Source organism: Rutidosis leptorrhynchoides, chromosome 5 (assembly GCF_046630445.1).
Source record: "Rutidosis leptorrhynchoides isolate AG116_Rl617_1_P2 chromosome 5, CSIRO_AGI_Rlap_v1, whole genome shotgun sequence".
Taxonomy (NCBI): domain Eukaryota; kingdom Viridiplantae; phylum Streptophyta; class Magnoliopsida; order Asterales; family Asteraceae; genus Rutidosis; species Rutidosis leptorrhynchoides.
The window spans coordinates 423441558-423462052 of NC_092337.1; the positions used below are offsets into that span (position 1 = coordinate 423441558).

Here is a 20495-nt window from a genome sequence, read left to right on the forward strand (position 1 = left end):
AATAGTAGCCTCCAGCCGCCACAGGCTGCCACCAGCCGTCGCCAAGGCTCGACAGTAGCTGCCTGCAGCAACCGGACACCACACAAACAGCCAACACCATCAACAACATGTCAAATCTGATCATAGCCTCCAACAGTTGCCATCAGCCGTCGTTGGTTACTGGTCATCGCCAGCTTCCACTAGCTGCCACCAGCAACCGCTAGCACCCGTCAGCGTCCGTTAGAGGCATAGGCACCGGAGCAACCATGTACACACCTCACGCGTCGCAACATGTCATCCTCCAAAAAACCGACACCCAGCTACGATGGCCATAGAGTTCCGACCGGAACTCGCTGCCTACGACCACCTAGGAACGATAACGGCGTGAGAACAACAGTACACTAAACCTAGATCATTAACCACCCAAATCGGAGCACCCAACCTAATCTACCCCGCAACCAAACCGGATCACAGATCCAATGAAAAATTCACCAGATCGTTGCCTGCTTTCCGACAAAATGAACGGAAGAGATAACAGCGGTGCACACGCCATCGGGGAGTCAAGAAAAGGAAGTACACTTATTCACTGAAGAAAAAGAACACATATAAGTCCGGACCACCGGCAAGGCGCCGATGGTCGGAAGGAGATCGGCGTTAAGCTCTACAAACCCGAAAATTGTGAAAGACAAGATAGACAAGGTTGGAAAAAGGAGGAAGGAGGTGGCGGTTGAGTTTTGAAGAGGGAACCCTAGCTCTGGTAAAGAAGGAGAGGATATTTTTTAGAGAGAGAACCTATACAAAAAGCTTATAAAAGCTAATTGAAGTATTTCTGTATATAGATGTTCATATTTCATTAATGTTTATATTTATAAAACGAATATTGCATATTTTTAAGCTCTCACAATTCATCTTTTCTATATCATATTTAAGACATGTTTATTTTCTACTTAATTATTAAGTTTTATAGGAACCAAATTTTATGTGTTGAAGGAGACATTCATAATTGATGAGACGGTTCTGACAATATAAACTTTGAGCGTCTTCGGAAAATTTTCGCCCCTCGTTCAAAAAAATTCTCGAATCTACCATTGGCCATCTAGTAGAATTTTTTTGAATTTTAACTAGTGACACCACTGACTGTCATTTCTAGACCCGCCACTGCACAAAACAACATCACCCAACACCCTAACATCACCCAACACCATGATTCCGAATAATGGATTATTCAAAATCTGTTTTACCTGTGTTAATCAAATGATTAGTTAATTAGTCATATTTAAACAGAGAATCTATATTTACACAACTTTCACAACTCATGAGTCATACACGCCTTTTAAATATTCGCTTTTCCTGCACTAATAAAAAGCCATGTTGATTCTTCATTTTTCCGCCTCACCCATTGATACTATCAATCTCTACATTATTATGGTTCCAGATATAGAGGTAATTATATCATCTAAATCCCATCTCACGTTGATTATGCAATCTTAGTCTTATAATTACATATGGTTCTAATGTCTAGTATGAACAATGCAGAAACCTCGAGTAACCGAGTTCCAGGTTCGAATCGATTGTAATGGGTGTGTCCAGAAGATCAAGAAAGCTCTTAGTAGCATCAATGGTAACTAACTTAACTAACTGCTTGATCACATGAGCTTTATCATCTTAACTAAAGCTACTTATACAAGTTGTTATGCTTGATATAGTTATTAAATGTAAAATGTATATCTCATATTTTGCTTGTAAAAAAATGTATATTTCATAATTCCGGTGACACATTTCATATATTTACAATATTTAAAAGTATGAATATTGTTTTACTGAGTAGACTTACTAGGAAAAAGTTTATCTGGTTTATCCGTTTTTCAGGCATACAAGATATCTATATTGACATTTCACAACAAAAACTAACAATTATCGGGTGGGCGGATCTTGGAAAAATCGTCAAGGCGCTCAAGAAAACAAGGAAACTTGCCACCATTGGTTCCGAAACAGAACCATTTTTCCCTGTCCAACCACAATCCAAAAACGAGGCACCCCATACGGACCCTTCAATCCCACCTCCAACAGAACCAGTTCCACCGGTTGAACCACCAAAAGAACCACAAAATCCACCTCCTGAACCGGAACCAGCACCGCCACCACCACCACCAAAAGCCGAAGAGGCTCACGTGGTGCACCGCAACACACAAGACTACAGCCATAGATTCAACCAAGAACAAGTAATTTATAACGCGACTGTTGAACATTACTCTAGTTCACCTCATCCGCAATACAAACATGAGCCACGAGAGCCAATTCGTGTGAACCATAGCTACAACGCATACAAACCTACACCGTATATCACTGAATATCAATATGCACAACCCCCTCCACAATACAATCAACCCGAACCACTACCAGAGTACACACATTACAATCGACCCGAACCACCACAACAATTCACACATTATAACAGACCAGAACCACCACCGCCGCAACAAACACATTATACTATACCCAAGGCACCACAACATTACAATAGATCTAAGCCAGAACCAGATGAATACATACATTACAGCAATATTCCCGAACCACCAAGACAGTACACAGGGTACAACAGACCCGAACCACCAAGACAGTACACATGATACAACAGACCCGAACCACCAGCACCATACACAAACTATGCCCGGCAGGAGCCACAACCGCAATTGTACACAAATTATGGCGGATCAGAGCCACCACCACAGCCATACGCAAATTACGCTCGGCCAAAGCCAGCACCACAGTATACTCACTATGGTGGTGAGTATTACAGCAGTAGCAGCGGAAATGGTAATATTACATCAATTTTCAGTGACGATAATCCAAATGCTTGTACAATTGTCTAGAAATTAAAACAGGGGAAATTATCAATTAGTGAAATTACTACATTTGTTATAAACAATACATTTGCTAAAATTCAAAATGTTCATGAATACTGTATTTAGTTAGTGATTCTGTTAGTATTAATATGTATCCATGTAATATATGGCATAAGTTCACATGTTATAGCATAAATGCTACGAGTATTTAATACGGAGTGCGTACTAAACATTAATTGGTTTAATTATACATGCAAATTAAATGTAATTCATAAGTTTCAAATATATCTTCTTGTTTTCAGAACTTTATCATCTTGTTTAAATTAGAGTTACTTGGCTTGATAATATATCATCTTAAAAATATTATGTAAAGGTGTCTAGAAAGTTATAGGGAATAAAGAATTGACTAACACATTTTATAGATGACATTATTTAGAAGCATGTGATGTGATGAGGAAGAATAGGATTCTTAACTTGTAAGTGCAGCAAGAATTTATTCTTCAATACATTCATTATATATGTGGATGTGAGGCCTAATTTGTGCATGGATCGATCGTTCCGCTGAAATACCACTTGTTTTGAATTGATTTAGTATCACGATAAATCACATAACCATGTTTAAGTCGATTTTTAAACACGTACAAAATAGAAGATGCATAAAGGCACAAACGTTTTGCGTGAAAACTTCTCAAGAGACGCTAAAATCACGAGATAGTAGGTCATTTAACATCCACTATATGAAAGAACTAGATTTATCGAGCCCGTGCGTTGCACGGGGACTCTTCCGTAAACACTCTTGAATCTTAAAATAATATATCAATTAACGATATTATAGAGACAGTGTCACGAGTACTATTGTGGGCACTATGATGCATCAACTTATTATAATAAGAATAAAAAATGCGTCTAACTTTATACTATATAGCAGCTCAAAGAACCAAATGTCATCACAAATTTCTATCTTGATACACCATACATCTGGTAGATTCAGCTTATTATAAGATTTAATTTAATGGGGAATCTAGTGTAAAGAATTCAAATAACTAACAATGAGAACCCATGTGCTATTCTTCCAAGGCTATTCAAGCCAATAACAGGCCTATTGTCTTGACCGCAACACCCCAACCTCTAAACTTATACACCTGATTTGGTATATCTGTAATTGAATTCTGCAAGAAAACACAACCTTACACACATAAACGCAAGAAATTCAAAACGGAACAAAAGAGACTAATTGGATTCAAATATAAATATATTTGGTACAAAAGTTATAACTTTTGACCCACTTTCATGATACAACATAGTAGTCAACATGATGTAAAATTTTATGTAAGGTATACTCCTAGTTTTTAGACATGAACATGACTGAGTGACCAAACAATGAGATTTTTGTGTAGCATAGGATGAATACTAAATATGTTTCATCAGTTTCAGTGAAGTAGCCGAACATCTTTTTCTAGAAATAGTTTTAGCTACATTCACTAATGACATGCGAACAACATTTTAAGTAATTATCGATTTTATACTCACCTGTTTTACACATATGCCATCGCTCTATATCATGAAATACCACCCTTCTACTGTGTAAACTCTATAGTATATTATAAATTATTAATTATCAATATAGTTAGAATGTAAAACCCTGCCATTAAAATTAAAATCACACATTAAAAAGGAATTGAAATAATGTAAGTATTAGGCATATTTACCACCTTATTCCTTGATGGTTGATCTATGAATGAAACTCAAACTCCCCAAATGTATCATCAATGTCATCACTCTCTCTAAGTGGGCTTGAACTTAGTTCATTTGTGGTATCCCTTTATGTTGAACCTGTTACATCCATAGTAAAGATAATTGTGTGACTACTAAAGTAAACAAAATATGCAACTATCTGGTATATACCCTCAAATGTGTAAGGTTCGTTATCTCAAGTACCAAAACTCCTTTCATAGATAAACCTAAGAAGTAAAAACAAAACACATTTTATTAATGATAAAGTTTTAAACAGATGGCTATAATTTTGATTAATATAATATGAACGGTAACAGTTGTTAGGAAGAGGGGATCGCCTGGACGTTGGGAGATATAAATTTGAGAGAAAAACAACTCTAATACTCACAAGAATAGATTTACAGAGTATTACAAAACTCTTACAAAAAAACTCTCAAACTCACACACACTCTCAAGGTTGTGATTACACTTCTCTGAGTGATTTAGGATGATTTACAACTGAGGTTTGCACCTCTATTTATAGTAAAAATTCTATGGCGGTGGAATGGTGTGAACGGAGAAGGTTGGCGGCCGTCATCGTCATCAACTTTGCTACTTCCATATGAGTTGTCAAGGTTGCCTACTTTGAATATCTAGAAGGTGGGCTTCTAGATTGTAGGCTGGAAATCTTCAATTCTCCCCCTCCAGCCGAATCCACGAACATTCCAGTTATGTCTCTGCATAACTCCAACTTCTCTCGAGTCACCACCTTTGTTAACATATCCGCAGGATTCTCCTTTGTATGGATCTTCACTAGTCTCAACAGTTGTCGATCAATTACCTCGCGTATCCAATGATAGCGAATATCAATATGTTTTGTACGAGAATGGTACATGGAGTTCTTGCTCAAATCTATAGCACTTTGACTGTCACAATATACCTTGTACTCCTTTTGCTTGATTCCAAATTCTTGAAGATAACGCTTTAACCACAACATTTCTTTTCCAGCTTCTGCGGCAGCAATATACTCTGCTTCAGTTGTGGATAATGCAACACACCTCTGTAGTCTTGACTGCCATGAAACAGCTCCCCCTGCAAAAGTGTAAATGAATCCTGAAGTAGATTTCCTACTATCAGGATCTCCGGCCATATCCGCATCTGTATAGCCTTCCAAGATTGGATCAGCTCCCCCGTAACAAAGACATAGATTCTTTGTACATTTAAGATATCTGAGAATCCATTTTACCGCCTCCCAATGCTCTTTCCCGGGGTTCGAGAGAAAACGACTCACCGTTCCCACTGCATGAGCAATATCGGGCCTTGTACACACCATCGCATACATCAAACTTCCAACTGCTGAAGAATATGGTACTGACAACATCTCCTCGATCTCTTCCTTGGATGAGGGACAAGAACTCTTGCTTAACTTGAAATGGTTAGCTAATGGAATGCTAACAGGTTTGGCATTGTTCATATTGAAATGTGAAAGCACTCGTTCAATATACTTCTCCTGAGATAGCCATAACCTTTTATTCTTCCTGTCTCGGGTTATCTGCATTCCCAAAATCAGTTGAGCCTGTCCTAAGTCTTTCATGTCAAAAGACTTAGAGAGTTCCTTCTTCAGCTGGTTGATCTTCGTTGCGTCTTTCCCTACGATCAAAATATCGTCTACATAAAGTAGAAGAGCAACGAAATCTCCTTCAGAAAACTTCTAAATGTAGACACACTCATCCGCTGCAGCTTTCTTGTACCCGTGACTCACCATGCACGAGTCAAACTTCTTGTACCACTGCCTAGGTGCCTGCTTTAAACCGTACAAACTTTTCTTCAGCTTGCATACGAGGTTATCTCCTGAAACCTCAAAACCTTCTGGCTGCTCCATGTAAATTTCTTCATGTAAATCTCCATGAAGAAAAGCTGTCTTTACATCCATCTGTTCAAGCTCCAAGTTCATACTTGCGACTAATCCAAGTATGACTCTAATTGAAGTCATCTTGACTACCGGTGAAAATATCTCGTCAAAATCAATCCCTTTCTTCTGTTGGAATCCTTTGACTACAAGTCGTGCTTTGTATTTCACCACTTTTCCACTACCATCCTTTTTTAGCTTGAACACCCATTTATTTTTCAGTGTCTTCTTCCCGCGTGGAAGTTCTACAATCTCATAAGTTTGATTTTTCTGCAGAGAATCCATCTCATCCTGCATTGCGAGCAACCATTTTTCTTTATCCTTATGAGTTACTGCTTCATGAAAACTCTCCGGTTCTCCATCTTCAGTAAGTAGAAGGTACTCGGATTCTGGATATTTACTCGATGGAATCCGACCTCGTTCAGATCTACGAACTTCTGGAACATTCTGAGGAGATCCACCATCATCTTGACCTTGTGATGGTGCTGGAACGTCTGGCAGATGGGGTTGTGGCTCCCCCTGCTCAGCACCGTCATTTTCCTCATTATCTTCTACTTCTGGCATTTCTTCTTGCACTGAAAATTCATTTCTCATGAATGATTCCGTTGTTGCCTCTAGCACCTGAGCAGCAACATTTGTCTTCTGATATATTGTGGGCTTTTCAATATCTTCTATTGTCTGGCTTTCATGGAACACCACGTCCCTACTTCTGATCACCTTTTTCTCCTTTGGATCCCATAATCTGTATCCAAATTCTTCATCTCCATAGCCTATGAATATGCATGGAGTGGTCCTTGCATCCAGCTTCTGCCTGAGCTCCTTGGATACATGTGCGTACGCCAAACATCCAAATACTCTTAAGTGAGAGTATGATGGATCCTTTCTAGACCAAAGTTTCTCCGGAACTTCAAAATTCAGTGGTACTGATGGAGATCGGTTGATCAAATAACAAGCGGCTCTGACTGCTTCTCCCCAGAATGGCTTTGGCAGCTTAGCCATACTGAGCATGCTCCGAACACGTTCCATGATTGTTCGGTTCATTCTTTCTGCTATACCATTATGTTGAGGGGTACGTGGAACTGTCTTCTCATGTCGGATGCCATATGATCTGCAATAGGCATCGAACTGCCTGGAAGAGTATTCACCGCCGTTGTCGGATCGAAGACACTTTAACTTCTTTCCTGTCTCACGTTCTACCATGACATGGAACTGTTTGAAGTAATCGAACACCTGGTCCTTCGTCCGTAAGAAATATACCCACACCTTTCGAGAAGCATCATCGATAAACGTTAGAAAGTATCGGTTACCGCCAATTGATTCAACCTCCAAGGGACCGCAAACATCAGAGTGTACCAGACTGAGTAACTCTGATTTTCTCGGTGAAGAGGAATTAAACGAGACTCTATGCTGCTTACCAAACAGACAATGATTGCAAGGATCTAGTGCAGCGTCCTTGTCTACATTGATAAGCTTCTTCTTTATTAGGGTAGACAACCCTTTCTCACTCATGTGACCGAGTCTCTGGTGCCATAAATTTTGTGAAGCCTCCTTTTCTGCAACATTAATACTGTCTGTGCAGATCTTCACATGAGTCTTGTACAGTGTGCCACAAATGTGTCATCGAGCGACTATCATAGCGCCTCTTGACAATTTCCATGTGCCTTTACTGAAATGACTATCATAGCCCTGTTTGTCGAGAGCTATCCCAGAAAGTAAATTCAGCCGAAGATCTGGCACATGGCGGACATCCTTCAGAGTGATTGTGCTCCCGGAACTTGTCTTTATCCTGACATCTCCAATTCCGACAATATCAGCGGAACTGGAATTTCCCATCTTCACAACTCCAAAGTCACCAGCTTTGTATGTTGTGAAGTATTCCTTGTATGGAGTCACGTGATAGGAAGCTGCAGTATCTACCACCCATTCTGTTTCTTCTCGTGAGACGTGAAGGCATGTCTCATCATGGGTTGAACAATAAGCTACATCACCAGAAATAGTCACTAATGTTTCTCCACCCTTATTCTTCGGCTGTGAACTGCTTTGACCTTGTTCCTCTTTCAATCTATAGCAGTTCTTCTTCATATGTCCCTCTAATCCACAATGATGGCATTTATATGTTGGTTTTCTGCCATCAGCTGACCTGCCCCTGCTCTTGCTTCTGCCTCTACATTTATTTTTGCTACTCATTCGCTGTCTCCCCCGATTCTCTGTGACAAAGGCATGGGTCTGATCTGTGCCCATGTCCTTTCTCCTTGCCTCTTCACTGAATAGGGCATCCTTGACCATTGACATGGTAAGTTTGCCATTCGGGGCTGAGTTGCTGAGTGTTACTACCAGCGTTTCCCAACTATCAGGAAGGGAACTAAGTAGCAGTAGCGCCTGAACTTCATCGCCAAGCGGCATCTCTACAGAAGATAACTGGTTGACCAAGCTCTGGAACTCACTGGTATGCTCGGCAACTGAAGTTCCACTTTTGAGCTTCATGTTGACTAAACGCCTCATCAGCAGGGCTTTATTCCGAGCAGTCTTGGCCTGATACATGTCCTCCAACTTTTTCCAGAGGACATATGCGTCTGTCTCTTGTGCAACATGGTGGAAGACACTATGATCAATCCATTGACGGATCTGACCAATAGTTTTTCGGTTTGATTTCTTCCACTCTTTCTCTTTGGCAGAATCAGGGTTTATACCCTTCAATTCAATAGGATCGAACAAATCCTTACAGCTGAGGAGATCTTCCATCCGAGGTTTTCACAGTGTGTAGTTTGTGGCTGTGAGCATAATCATAGCTCCGGAAGATGATGTTGACTCTTCTGTGGACATTATCACCTTACAAATAATTTTTTAACACAAACGGGGTTGAATTGTAGAAAACAGAGATCACCGTTACGTCCGGAACGGTTGAAAATGGTGGAATAGACACTTCGCGGCTTAAATTCCACTTACGGGGCAAAATTATAATTTTTATAAACTTCAGGGACCAAAAATGAAATTCTGAAAATTTCAGGGACCAAATCGTAAAATTTCAGAATTGCTACAGTACCGCTACAGTACTGATACAGTGACTTGCTACAGTGCCGCCAGCTGCTACAGTGATCGTCTTCTCCGGCGAAAATTCCGGCACCGGTCGTCTTCTCCGGCGAGTTGACCAAACTTTGACCGCGTTTTCTGGGCTCGTTATAACTCCGTTTAAGTCGCCGTTTTTTGCGTTGAACTCAGTTCGACGAGACGAATCCAATGGTACACTCAAAATTGAATTTTGAGAAAACTTCAGAAGACCCAAAAACTCAACCAACGTCTCTAACCAAGCTCTGATACCACTTGTTAGGAAGAGGGGATCGCCTGGACGTTGGGAGATGTAAATTTGAGAGAAAAACAACTCTATTACTCACAAGAATAGATTTACAGAGTATTACAAAACTCTTACAAAAAAACTCTCAAACTCACACACACTCTCAAGGTTGTGATTACACTTCTCTGAGTGATTTATGATGATTTACAACTGAGGTTTGCACCTCTATTTATAGTAAAAATTCTATGGCGGTGGAATGGTGTGAACGGAGAAGGTTGGCGGCCTTCATCGTCATCAACTTTGCTACTTCCATATGAGTTGTCAAGGTTGCCTACTTTGAATATCTAGAAGGTGGGCTTCTAGATTGTAGGCTGGAAATCTTCAACAGTTGGTCCATTCGAACTATTCATGACAACAACTTATAATGCTATTTAAACGTAACACTCAAAAAAAAAAAAAAAAAAGTTAGAGCTCCAAAGTGACAGTGGAAACGTGATGGATCTTGTCCATGAGAACTTTGTAATATTTTAATACCGTATGCAGAAAAGTATACAGTTTATGACCAAATTATCAAATTTCAGTACTATGACCATGACACTCATTTTATGACGCCATAATTTTTATTGGGAACAAAATATCATATTTATAATAGCCACTAAAACTGACTACCTATCATAAATTTTCGTAGACTTAACTGAACTATTTAAAAAACCAAAAAAGCAAGCCAAGAAAAAGAGATATAAGCAGCAGAGTTAATAACTGAATGTTGAGCTACCCCAAATTGGTCTTCCATTGAAAATTGAATGGGAATAAAATTCGAACAAATAATTCAAAAAAAAGAAGTTAAAGAACATATACGCGTTGAACGAACCTAACCTGTATTTCTCATGAGAGAAAGTGTGAGCACACTCTTCAAGCCAAGAATACTCTATCACGAAAATGTGACCTAATGTCGGGAAATTTCTCCACAAATTTTCTCATGTAAAATGATGCAGAGGTAGCACTGCAAAAAAGAAAAATCTATCACAATTGTACAATTTATCAATGTCAGCTTATGACGCAAAATAATTAATCACGATTGTACATCTACTATAATTTTATATTTCTTAAGTCTATAATATTTAAACTTTAATAAGAATACGAATTTAGAAAAGAGAGGTTGTTGAATACCTGAACATATTTACTAAAAAAATACTCATTTGGACACTTCGGATTTGACCCATTAATCAACATGTATGAAATATCCATTTAGACACCTCAACTGTGAAACACGACCATCCAACAATTGTTTGAGATGATTAATACATGACTTGATACAATAATAGAAGCAGTATTCCTTGAAGCAGATTTCCCTATTCGATTAATCCAATAGTAGCTGCATCATATTTTTTATTCGAAAAAGGAATCTTTACCAAATACATTGCGGTTAGAACCGGTGGTACCTGTAAAAAAAAAAACATTGTAGATTAAAAGTGAGCCTTTTAAGCCAATCGTAAAGTTGTACAGTTCAAAGGTGGCAACTTTGACCCATTTAAAGGTAATTTGGTTCAATGGGCTATACTTTGTATGTAGAGGGCAAAATGCATAAATTGGCCAACCCAAACTGACCCGTATATAGAATTGGCCATTTTAACGCACCATAACCTGTTATGCAAATTTGTACTTACCCATTTAAAAATAACAATTATAATAATAAGACTTCACACGTAATTAAACACCACGGAAATTCTATTGTAGACTGACCTCCACGAACTACTTCCAAAGAATCTATAGAACAACATCAATCACTTAAAAATCTATATATAACCAATTCAAATTAATACATAATTGATTAATTCAGATGCCTGATCACCAGAACTAACAAACCGGTCACTGGCTACAGGCAACGACAATGCATATGGGAATATAGATCCCACATCTCTGATCCCCTTGTTTAGAAATTGAAATCAATTCAATGAAACGTACCTGATGCCCTTTTTAGGCACATAAATCAATTGGCTTAAACCACCATAAATCATCTCAATTAACATCGATGCGACATTTAAAAACGTATAAATCGATTCGTTGAAAATAACTACCCCATAAAAGAACCAACCATCGATGAATTAAAATAAAAGGATTAAATTATAAAGTTTAGTTCCTCATTAAGGTCTAGAACAGTATGTCACAGGCTGCCTTGAGCTAAATGATAGAATAATTAAATTATAAAGTTTATGCTTGTATGCAAGTATAAGGAACTGCAGCAGTATGAGATAAAATTCATATTATGAGACATGTGGAAGTTGATGCTTTTATTCTACATACTTTCATGTTTCAATTTTTGGCAAGTAATTTTCTAGTAAAATCATACAATTACTAATCTTTTGTCCACGTGAGCCCAAACTATGAGAAACAAAAGGTTTAATCCCTTGATTTATATATGTTTATAGAAGATTTATAGATATATGTATATTATGAATATGTATATTAAGAGTTTTATGCATATATATCAGCTGGTCAGAAAGGCTATTAAGAGGTTTTTGCAATTAGCCTTTAGCACAACACTAAAAAAGATAAAGTATAAACTATAAATTGTGAATGCTAATGTTAATTAGACACACAAAGAGAGAAAACCATGTTATTATGGTTTTAATGCTGGTTAATTTTTGTTAGGCATACCTCATATTGGAAGCTTGTATCAGCCACACAAAACCAACCTGTGCATCGAGCTTCTTCCTGCTTCATGCTCTTTAATAACGTTTTTTTCTGATTTCTCTGCCGAACAGATTGCTATCAAAGCTGGAACATTGGAGCCAAAAAGCCTATTAGAAAAAGCAATTCAGTATGAAATGAAAGATCAGTTATATAGATAATATGCAAAAAGGAACGATTATAAGCGTAACTACACTAATAAACTTCTACATTCACAAATTTACAGCTTTTACCTTATTAAGTACATTGAAGATTCACATTGTATTCGCCATTTTAGGTTACTTCGAAACTGATATTATATTTCATAATACTCATTTCACTACATAGAACAGAATTAACAATAAAACTAATCATCAATTACACTTTAAATGAAAAAGAAGAGAAATGGAAACTTGAAGAGTAATCTACACGAGATGAATTATAATTTTTTTTATACCTAAAATCAAATACACAACCCTACTAACTACGCACAATACATCAACTATGAGATAAACCACATTTTATAAAACTATATATTTCAATCGGTAAGAAATCAAGATCCAAGAAGAGAACCTAATAAGAAACAATAAATTCATAATTTTCAGATTCACAGACACAGATTAGAAAGCATAAAAAGATTTAATAAAATAGATAAAATAAACAAAAACACACAACAAAATTTTAATTATTACTAGTAATATTTATTACTCATTATATACATGAATTTATAAAGATTGAAAGTACCTTTCGCAGGTTAATGGTGAAGCAAAAAATATATAACGCATCATAACCGTTCATCGCCAAACAATTCAGGCTGATGCAACTTTCAATTGGCTGTTGATATAGGCTAAAAAGTCATGTTATTATCCCCGATATTTGACTCCCAAAAGTATAAAGTTTAAAATTTTGTCGGCAAAATAATCGTTTTTTCGGTTAAATTTGTAGATAAAGTAATTACGAAGACAATGCAAAAAGAATCAAGAGAAACGGAGCTAAAACGAAGATTCTAGAGTGAAAACGGTGAAAGACAAGAAATCAAGTTACGATCCAGGGAATCAGCAAGCCAAACGGCTTGCCAAACGGGCTGCCAAACGGGCTGCCAAACGCCTAGATCAAACGGTCTCGTTAAACGGCTTGCCTTAGCAATCGGGTTTGCAGGCAAATTTTGTGCTTATTTAAAGGCTTTTTGTCATCCAATTTCAACACACCACTTTTCACTCTCTCACTACAATACACTTTCTCTCACTAGAGCTTTCAAGGCCTTCTCACCTCCGAGCGGGAAATTAAGTACCCGGAGGCGAACGCCGAAGATTGTAATATGAGCGGTCTAGAGGATGTCAGCACTTGTAATGGTCCAGATCTCGTCTGTAAACGGTGAACGCTTTCCTTAATTTAATGAAGTTATCTTGTTATCTTAAGTTGCTTTCATCTTGCATGCTTATCTGTCTGTTACGAATGTTTATTATATGTTGAATACTTTATCTGAGACTTATCATACTGTTATGCTGAAATCCTGATGGGTTAGAAGTTTAATTTACAGATCACCCTTTCCGCTTATTCACGTGGCTATAAACTAGTATTAAGACCTGATCAACCCTAGGATACAAGGTAAGTAGTTATGTGTGCTTAACGTCACAATAGGGATATAGTACCTACGTACGAATAACCATTTATTCGTCATAGAAGAGCTGCCCATTTAGGTTGTGATTAGAGTTAGCAACATAGAGTTCAGTGAACACTAGCTTACTCAAAAGCATGATTCGCGTCAGAAGCAACGTTCTTGAGATGTTGTAAGATGATCCGGGGTTGAATAAGTGATCGCAAATGAGAGACCTCTAACCCAATTAGCGGTACCTTAGAATATCTAAGATTGCACATCTGTTAATGTTAAGGCATAGCATAGTGTTAAGTAGTGGAATATTGCTTTAGTTAGACCAACTAGGATTAAGAAAAAGCTGAGACTTTCCTTTATGGGTATACCACTTTGTTCATGTACCTAGGATCCTATCCATAAGGTCGTTTAAACCCTTTAGGTTAACGTTAGGAGTAGGGATACCCGTCTTAGCCAGACTCTTCAAAGCCTAAACTCTTAGTGACAAATCAGTTAGGTTCATAGCCCAGTTGATTGAGGTTTAGTGTTTATCCTAGGAAGTTAAACTCTTGTGATAATTCCCCTTCAGAATTCTATTCTCCATACCTATCTATCTCTATATTTATAAGTTCAATTATTGTTTTATTTAGTTAATCTTAATTTATCACCTCTTGTCACTAGGGTTAATTGTATAGGCACTTTTGTCACACGTTACTGAGCAAACATACAAAAATACGAACCTGAGTTATATTTACCACTTACTCGTTAAAAGGAAGACAAGTAGGTGAGTTATAGCTAGGAAACTCCAGCTAATTATAAATGATAAAACCATTACTCTCTTTTGATAGCTAATTCTGACGTGTTGCGACCTAACGACACCGCACAAATAAAACCGCCTGTTTTGGTCATATCGTAAGTGGATGTAAGTTTTTGGCGCCACTGCCGGGGGCTTATTTTCTGTCTGTTAAGGTAATTGTTGGTTATGTCATAATATCCGAGATTCTTGAGTGGTGTCTAAGAAAGACACTTATACATGGACTTGGTTGTTGGATTTTTCGAAAAGTCTCCAATTATATTGGAACCAAAAGGATTCTGCCTCTCCGTTGTCTGCCTGGCCACTTGTTTTAAAGTTAAATTGAAAGGAAACACACATGCTTAACAAGCAGGGAGTTTGTCGGTATAGGATTTAAAGTCGCCATTACAGTAAACCCTTTTCAAAACTATAAAAACAAAATATTAATTATGGTATATTCCAGTTCAAACTTAACCGACTACGAAGAAAGTGCGAAAGGCAGTTGCTCTCCCACAACTTCTGAAACCGGCGAAGTTTTTTTTTATATAAACCTGAACAAATCTAAACCCTGATGAATCTCATCAAGAATTAGTTCTTGATCCTTGTAGTCCAAGAAGCCAGATAATTTCATATGACTTAGAGATTTCATTGCTTTTGGATAAGTTTTACTCAAATGAACCAGGATTCAACCCTCTTCACGATCCAAAAGGGAGGCTCGGTCTTAACGAACTCCTGATTATGGAAGATGAAATACGGGAAGAATATCCAACTATTTTCAATTATCCAGACTTGTTTGAATTTAATCCCAAAGAGAAACGACACATTGATAAAACAAAAGCTCCGTTTACTGGAAATCTGTTAAATCCTAGTAGAAGGTTAGACGTCTATAGAGAATTCATTAGGCACCTCTATTCATCAGACTTCTCGTTCTCAACATTTCAAATCAATCTGTTAAAAGAGTTGCGTTCTCAAGTTCGTTCTCTTCACAAACTGTTAAAAGAATGTGGGGATGATATTTTTGTCAAGTATCGGGATGCAGAAATTGATTTCAAATTCGATTTAGAGTCATTCGTCAGTTTTCTCCCCGCAATGATCTCTGAATTAGAATTTTGGGTTGAAAGCAAGAGACCTAACCCTATTTCAAAATATGGAAAACGAGATTTCTTTTACTTTGATCCAGCCTCATTTCTCATCAAAAGATTAATTGAAGCTTTTCCGGATTCTACCGAGGAAAGAATACATCAGATTTTCTTCACAAAAAGAAAGGAAATATATTCTGAACTCGTACAAATCCTCACTATGTCAAAATTTCCATTTACAACCCCGCAAAGAAAGATCATTCGGGAAATATCTACAAATTTTAAATTTACTATCGGTGATCCTGACTGCGCTGAAGATCTTTTATTTTAAGACACAGTGTCAAAACTTCTTTTTAAACTTAATTATCGAGATACTGGACCAAGGGATGGAATTTCAAACATTAAAAAAGTTAGAAGGGCTTTGGTTAAACTTATGGACGATATCGGAGATTTACAAAAGCGTGAGAGCAAGATGTTAAGTGATTTTCAAATATTTTTAGTACACACCGCTGATTTGCTCTGGATGGTCAAAGATGCTTTAAACTTGTCTTTCTTCCCACGTCATTTCTGGAATTTAGTCGCGGAACCTGTGTAATTTGTGTTTTTAATAAAATAAAATATTTTAATTTTACTCCGTCCATTTGTCTTTTTAATTTTAGTTTATATCCTGATTAAAATCCGAAGCAGAATTTTATTTATCTTTTATTAGTCTCATTAATTTTTTAAAATTAAAAATTTGAAAGTCGGGTCAGGGGAATAAGCCCGTGAGCCGCACAGGCCCATTTTTCCTTCTCCTTTTCTTCCCCTCCTTTCCTTTTCTCCTTCTCTTTTTCTTTTCTTTCTTTTTTGTTCCTCTTCTCCCTCAAGTGCACCTCACGGCCGACGGCCCCAACCACCATCACCATCATCAATTCTTCACCATTTTTAATGATTCGAAGCTCAAATCCAACTCTCTCGTGCCTCCTAAACACGTTCCCATCATCAATTTGGTGTAAAAGATGGCTAATCGCATACCAGCAGAATATGAATTGCCCCATTACCTTCTCAGGCAAGATGATCCAGCAGATAATGAGCCATTTATGAGGACCTGGATTAATCGGCCAAAAGGAGCTAACAAATATATTAACTGGACGATTATGGAACAGTGTGGATGGGCCGAAGAGCTTAGGGCAATTTTGAATGTTAGAGTAAACGGGAGAACAAATAGAGCCTGGTAAAACCTGTTTGGGATAAATGAAAAAGCGTACGATGAGCCATACGCGGAATTTATGGCAACTTGGAGGTTTAACTCAAATGTTGATCAAGAGGATTACAGTGATCAAGAGTGTATCCAATTTCGCCAGCAAAATCAGACGTACCACCTATCTCTTGCACGGTTTGCAAGGTATTTAGAACTGTACAAACCGTCACAGCTCAACAGTTCCATATTTAAGAGAGGGTACACCACCTTGAACAACATAGATTACCAAGCTTTCTGGCGCGAATACACCTCCGATGATGAGCCGTGGAGATCAAGTAAAAAGGCTTCAAAATTCATCAATCCCGTACACCGCATCCTTCACCACCTCATCACTAAAACCCTTCACCCAAAAGCCCAACATGGTGGTGCCGTTACCATTAACGATATGCGCCTGATGCATGCCATGATACACAACCAGAATATGTAAGTCCCACACCTCCTAGCCCAGGCATTTACTAATGAAAAGAATTCGGCAAGGACAGTTGTGCCAGTTTTGGGAGCAGTTGTTACTAAACTCCTCCGTCGGATTCATGTTTTGGGGAGTATCGAGAGGTTTGGGTATAAGATTGGGGCTGAGTCGGAAGAGATAGGGTATAAGATATTGAACACTTGGGAATACATTCGTATTGAGGGTGAACAGTTGATCATTATAGATAATCCAGCGATACCTGATTCAGAAGACCAGGCAGTGCCAGGGGTGAGAGTAACAGGGTTCAGACATGATTCTAGGACGAGAGATGGTAGGAGACGGCGAGGTTCTCAGGAACCAAGGGATGAGCATGATCCCACCGCACAGGTACGGCCCACTGACACCCACCGACACTCATCAGTAGGTGAAGGGGATAGGTCGCGCTTTCCGCCATACCAGTATCACATGGAAGACTTGCCTGGGCATGAGAGTTGGTTTGCCCAGCACGCTATCTTTCAGAATCTGGATCACTTTACGCACTACGCAGGCAGACATCTCAATGTTCCGCCATATCCTCACGAGTATCCGGTGATGTACGCCCACAGGGACCCCCGAGGTGCAGGCCCGGGCCGTCAGAACACAGGACCCCCATCTCCTCCTCCTCCTCCTCCTCCTCTGTATTAGTACACGCAGCATACAGTCATCCAATCTCCTCCTAGGGAACCGAGCACAGGGGCAGCAGGTTTTGTCGACAACCTGTTCGACACCTCCCATTTGCACACTAACAGAGATACATCCACAGATGCTCAGGAATCCGTATGGGATCAGGCTGCGAACCGGTACACGACTGAGGGGATTGTGCAGGGCATAGATGGTATGGATGTTAACCCCCAGTGGGGTAGGGATTTACAGGAAGGTATGGGTGGGCGTACAGGGCCTATGGTTTACACAAGCACCTCATCGCTTACAGGGTTGATTGCACGTTCGGACTAGATACAGTTCAGGATATCCTCAGGTGTGAACACGGCAGAATTGGCACAATAATTCGTCACAGACGAGGAGATGACTGACGAGGGTCAGTCCGCATTGAGAAACCCGACGAGGCCGCGCACCAGTGTATCTTACTCCCTTCCATACCCACCACCTCAGCCATGACTGTATTTATTTATGGAATATTTGGATAATTACTTATGATACTCTATTACTTTATGTGTGTACGCCCGATTTAGGGCATAACTGTTTTATGTTTTTAGTATGTATGGTATTTAGAATAACAATTGCATGAATAAAACGTCACAAACAAACGACGATCGAGACCATACGAGATGGAAGCACGACTTGGAGCAAGGACGCATTGAACGAGGATGACGCCGGCACAAGAATTGAAGAACCCAAAATTGGCACGCCGTCCGACTGCACGCCTTGCAACCATAGGGGAGTACTACGTCTTCACCACCTTTTCAAATAGAATATACGCAAACTACTATACCACTTTAAAAACTAAGTGTGGGATTGGCAACCCCACCAACATAAACTTTTAATAACATAACGCCTCTTTTAAAAACCTAAAGTGTGGGATACGTCGTATCCTTAACATTGAGGACAATGTTATTTTAAAGTGTGGGATAGCAAATGTTGCACATAACGATTCTTGTAAAATCCTCAAGTGTTGGTAAAACTAAATTTTTCATAAAAATTTAAAACTTTCTGAACTATAAAAACACTAAGGATTATAAAATTCTATAAAAAAATCAAAAAGTTTTTGCTACAAAATAGACAAAAGGGTAAAACAAGGTTAAAAACTTTTTGCAAAAATCAAACCAACTTTCCAAAAGAGCATTGCATAACGAAAGGCGCAAATCGACCCATTATAATTGTTGTGAGGCACCCCCAAATAAGGCTTTATAAGCACTCATTTTTAGTGCTTCACTATACTTCCGTTGAGCGCGCCGATGTTAACATCTCGGAATCAGAACTTGCTCTTGATCTACATTTCGGAATCACACATTTTGGCAAGAATGACTAAGTTAGAACCTCAGCTATTCGTGAAGACAAAAACAACCCCCACTACACATCTTCGTTTCCATCTTCATTCCACAAATCCATTCACCTCTACTTACCTATTCTATCCGCTTCATAAACAAAGAAATAAATCCCGACAAAATCATTCCTTTCGGGAAACCCTCTACAAAACCGCATTAGAAAAAAATGCTAGCATCCAAGCCAATTATCGAAAAAGACCGCCAATGAAAGGAGACCTCGAAGAGAAAAGCAGAAGTTATCTTGTAATCTTAAAAAAAAAAATTTGAATAAAGGTTCTGAAAAAGGAGCAGAACCAGAAAAGATTCGAGGAAAGAAACTCCTGGCAGTCAAAAAGAAGGATGCTCACCGTGAAATTCTTGACAAAAAGCTGAAGGGATCACTAAAATCGATCTTTCAAAAGAAACTCCTATCTATCAAAACCCTTTGTACCCTAGAAACCTCCAAATCATCATCTCTTCACAATCCAAGCTGAGTCGATAACTGAAAATTCTCTCAAATAAGTGATGGAGATTTGAGTCTTGATCAAGCCTATGACGAAGAATGTAAGCATGACTGGCTAAGAGTGATTTCATTTCTTAGAACTATAGGACACCCTAAACACTTTAGTGAAATGAGTGACCCGAGTGAGATAGCCTCAGTTATGTAACCTCCCCTCATGCTTAAAAGTTTGAGAATAACGAAAAGAATAAAACTAAGTTTTCACTCCTTCATCTTGAGGAACAAAGACCACTTGATCACTACGAATAAAAGTCCTCATTGTTTAAAGTTCGAAAGTTTGCTTGAGGACAAGCAAAGTCTAAGTGTGGGATATTTGATATCGGCTAAAAAGTCATATTTTTACCCCCGATATTGAGTCCCAAAAGCATAAAGTTCAAAAGTTTGTTGGCAAAATAATCGTTTTTCAGTTAAATTTGTAGATAAAGTAATTACG

General features: G+C 38.5%; 1 long non-coding RNA gene and 1 pseudogene across 5 annotated transcripts; one reads left to right on the forward strand and one right to left on the reverse strand.

The window, feature by feature from the left end:
* Window positions 1–1386: 1386 nt before the first annotated feature.
* LOC139848246 (uncharacterized) lies at window positions 1387–3025 on the forward strand (annotated as a pseudogene).
* A 708-nt stretch (window positions 3026–3733) lies between these two features.
* On the reverse strand, window positions 3734–12999 carry LOC139848044 (uncharacterized). 5 transcript variants are annotated; one of them, XR_011759807.1, is made up of 7 exons: window positions 12664–12999; window positions 12398–12517; window positions 10910–11181; window positions 10616–10742; window positions 4538–4658; window positions 4356–4467; window positions 3734–3994 (listed from the first exon to the last, which is right to left on the reverse strand). It is a non-coding gene; the product is annotated as an uncharacterized lncRNA (long non-coding RNA). The 5 variants fall into 5 exon arrangements; XR_011759808.1 differs by having other exon boundaries at window positions 4356–4416; window positions 12664–12998; XR_011759809.1 differs by lacking the exon at window positions 4356–4467 and having other exon boundaries at window positions 10611–10742.
* Between the last annotated feature and the right edge of the window lie 7496 nt (window positions 13000–20495).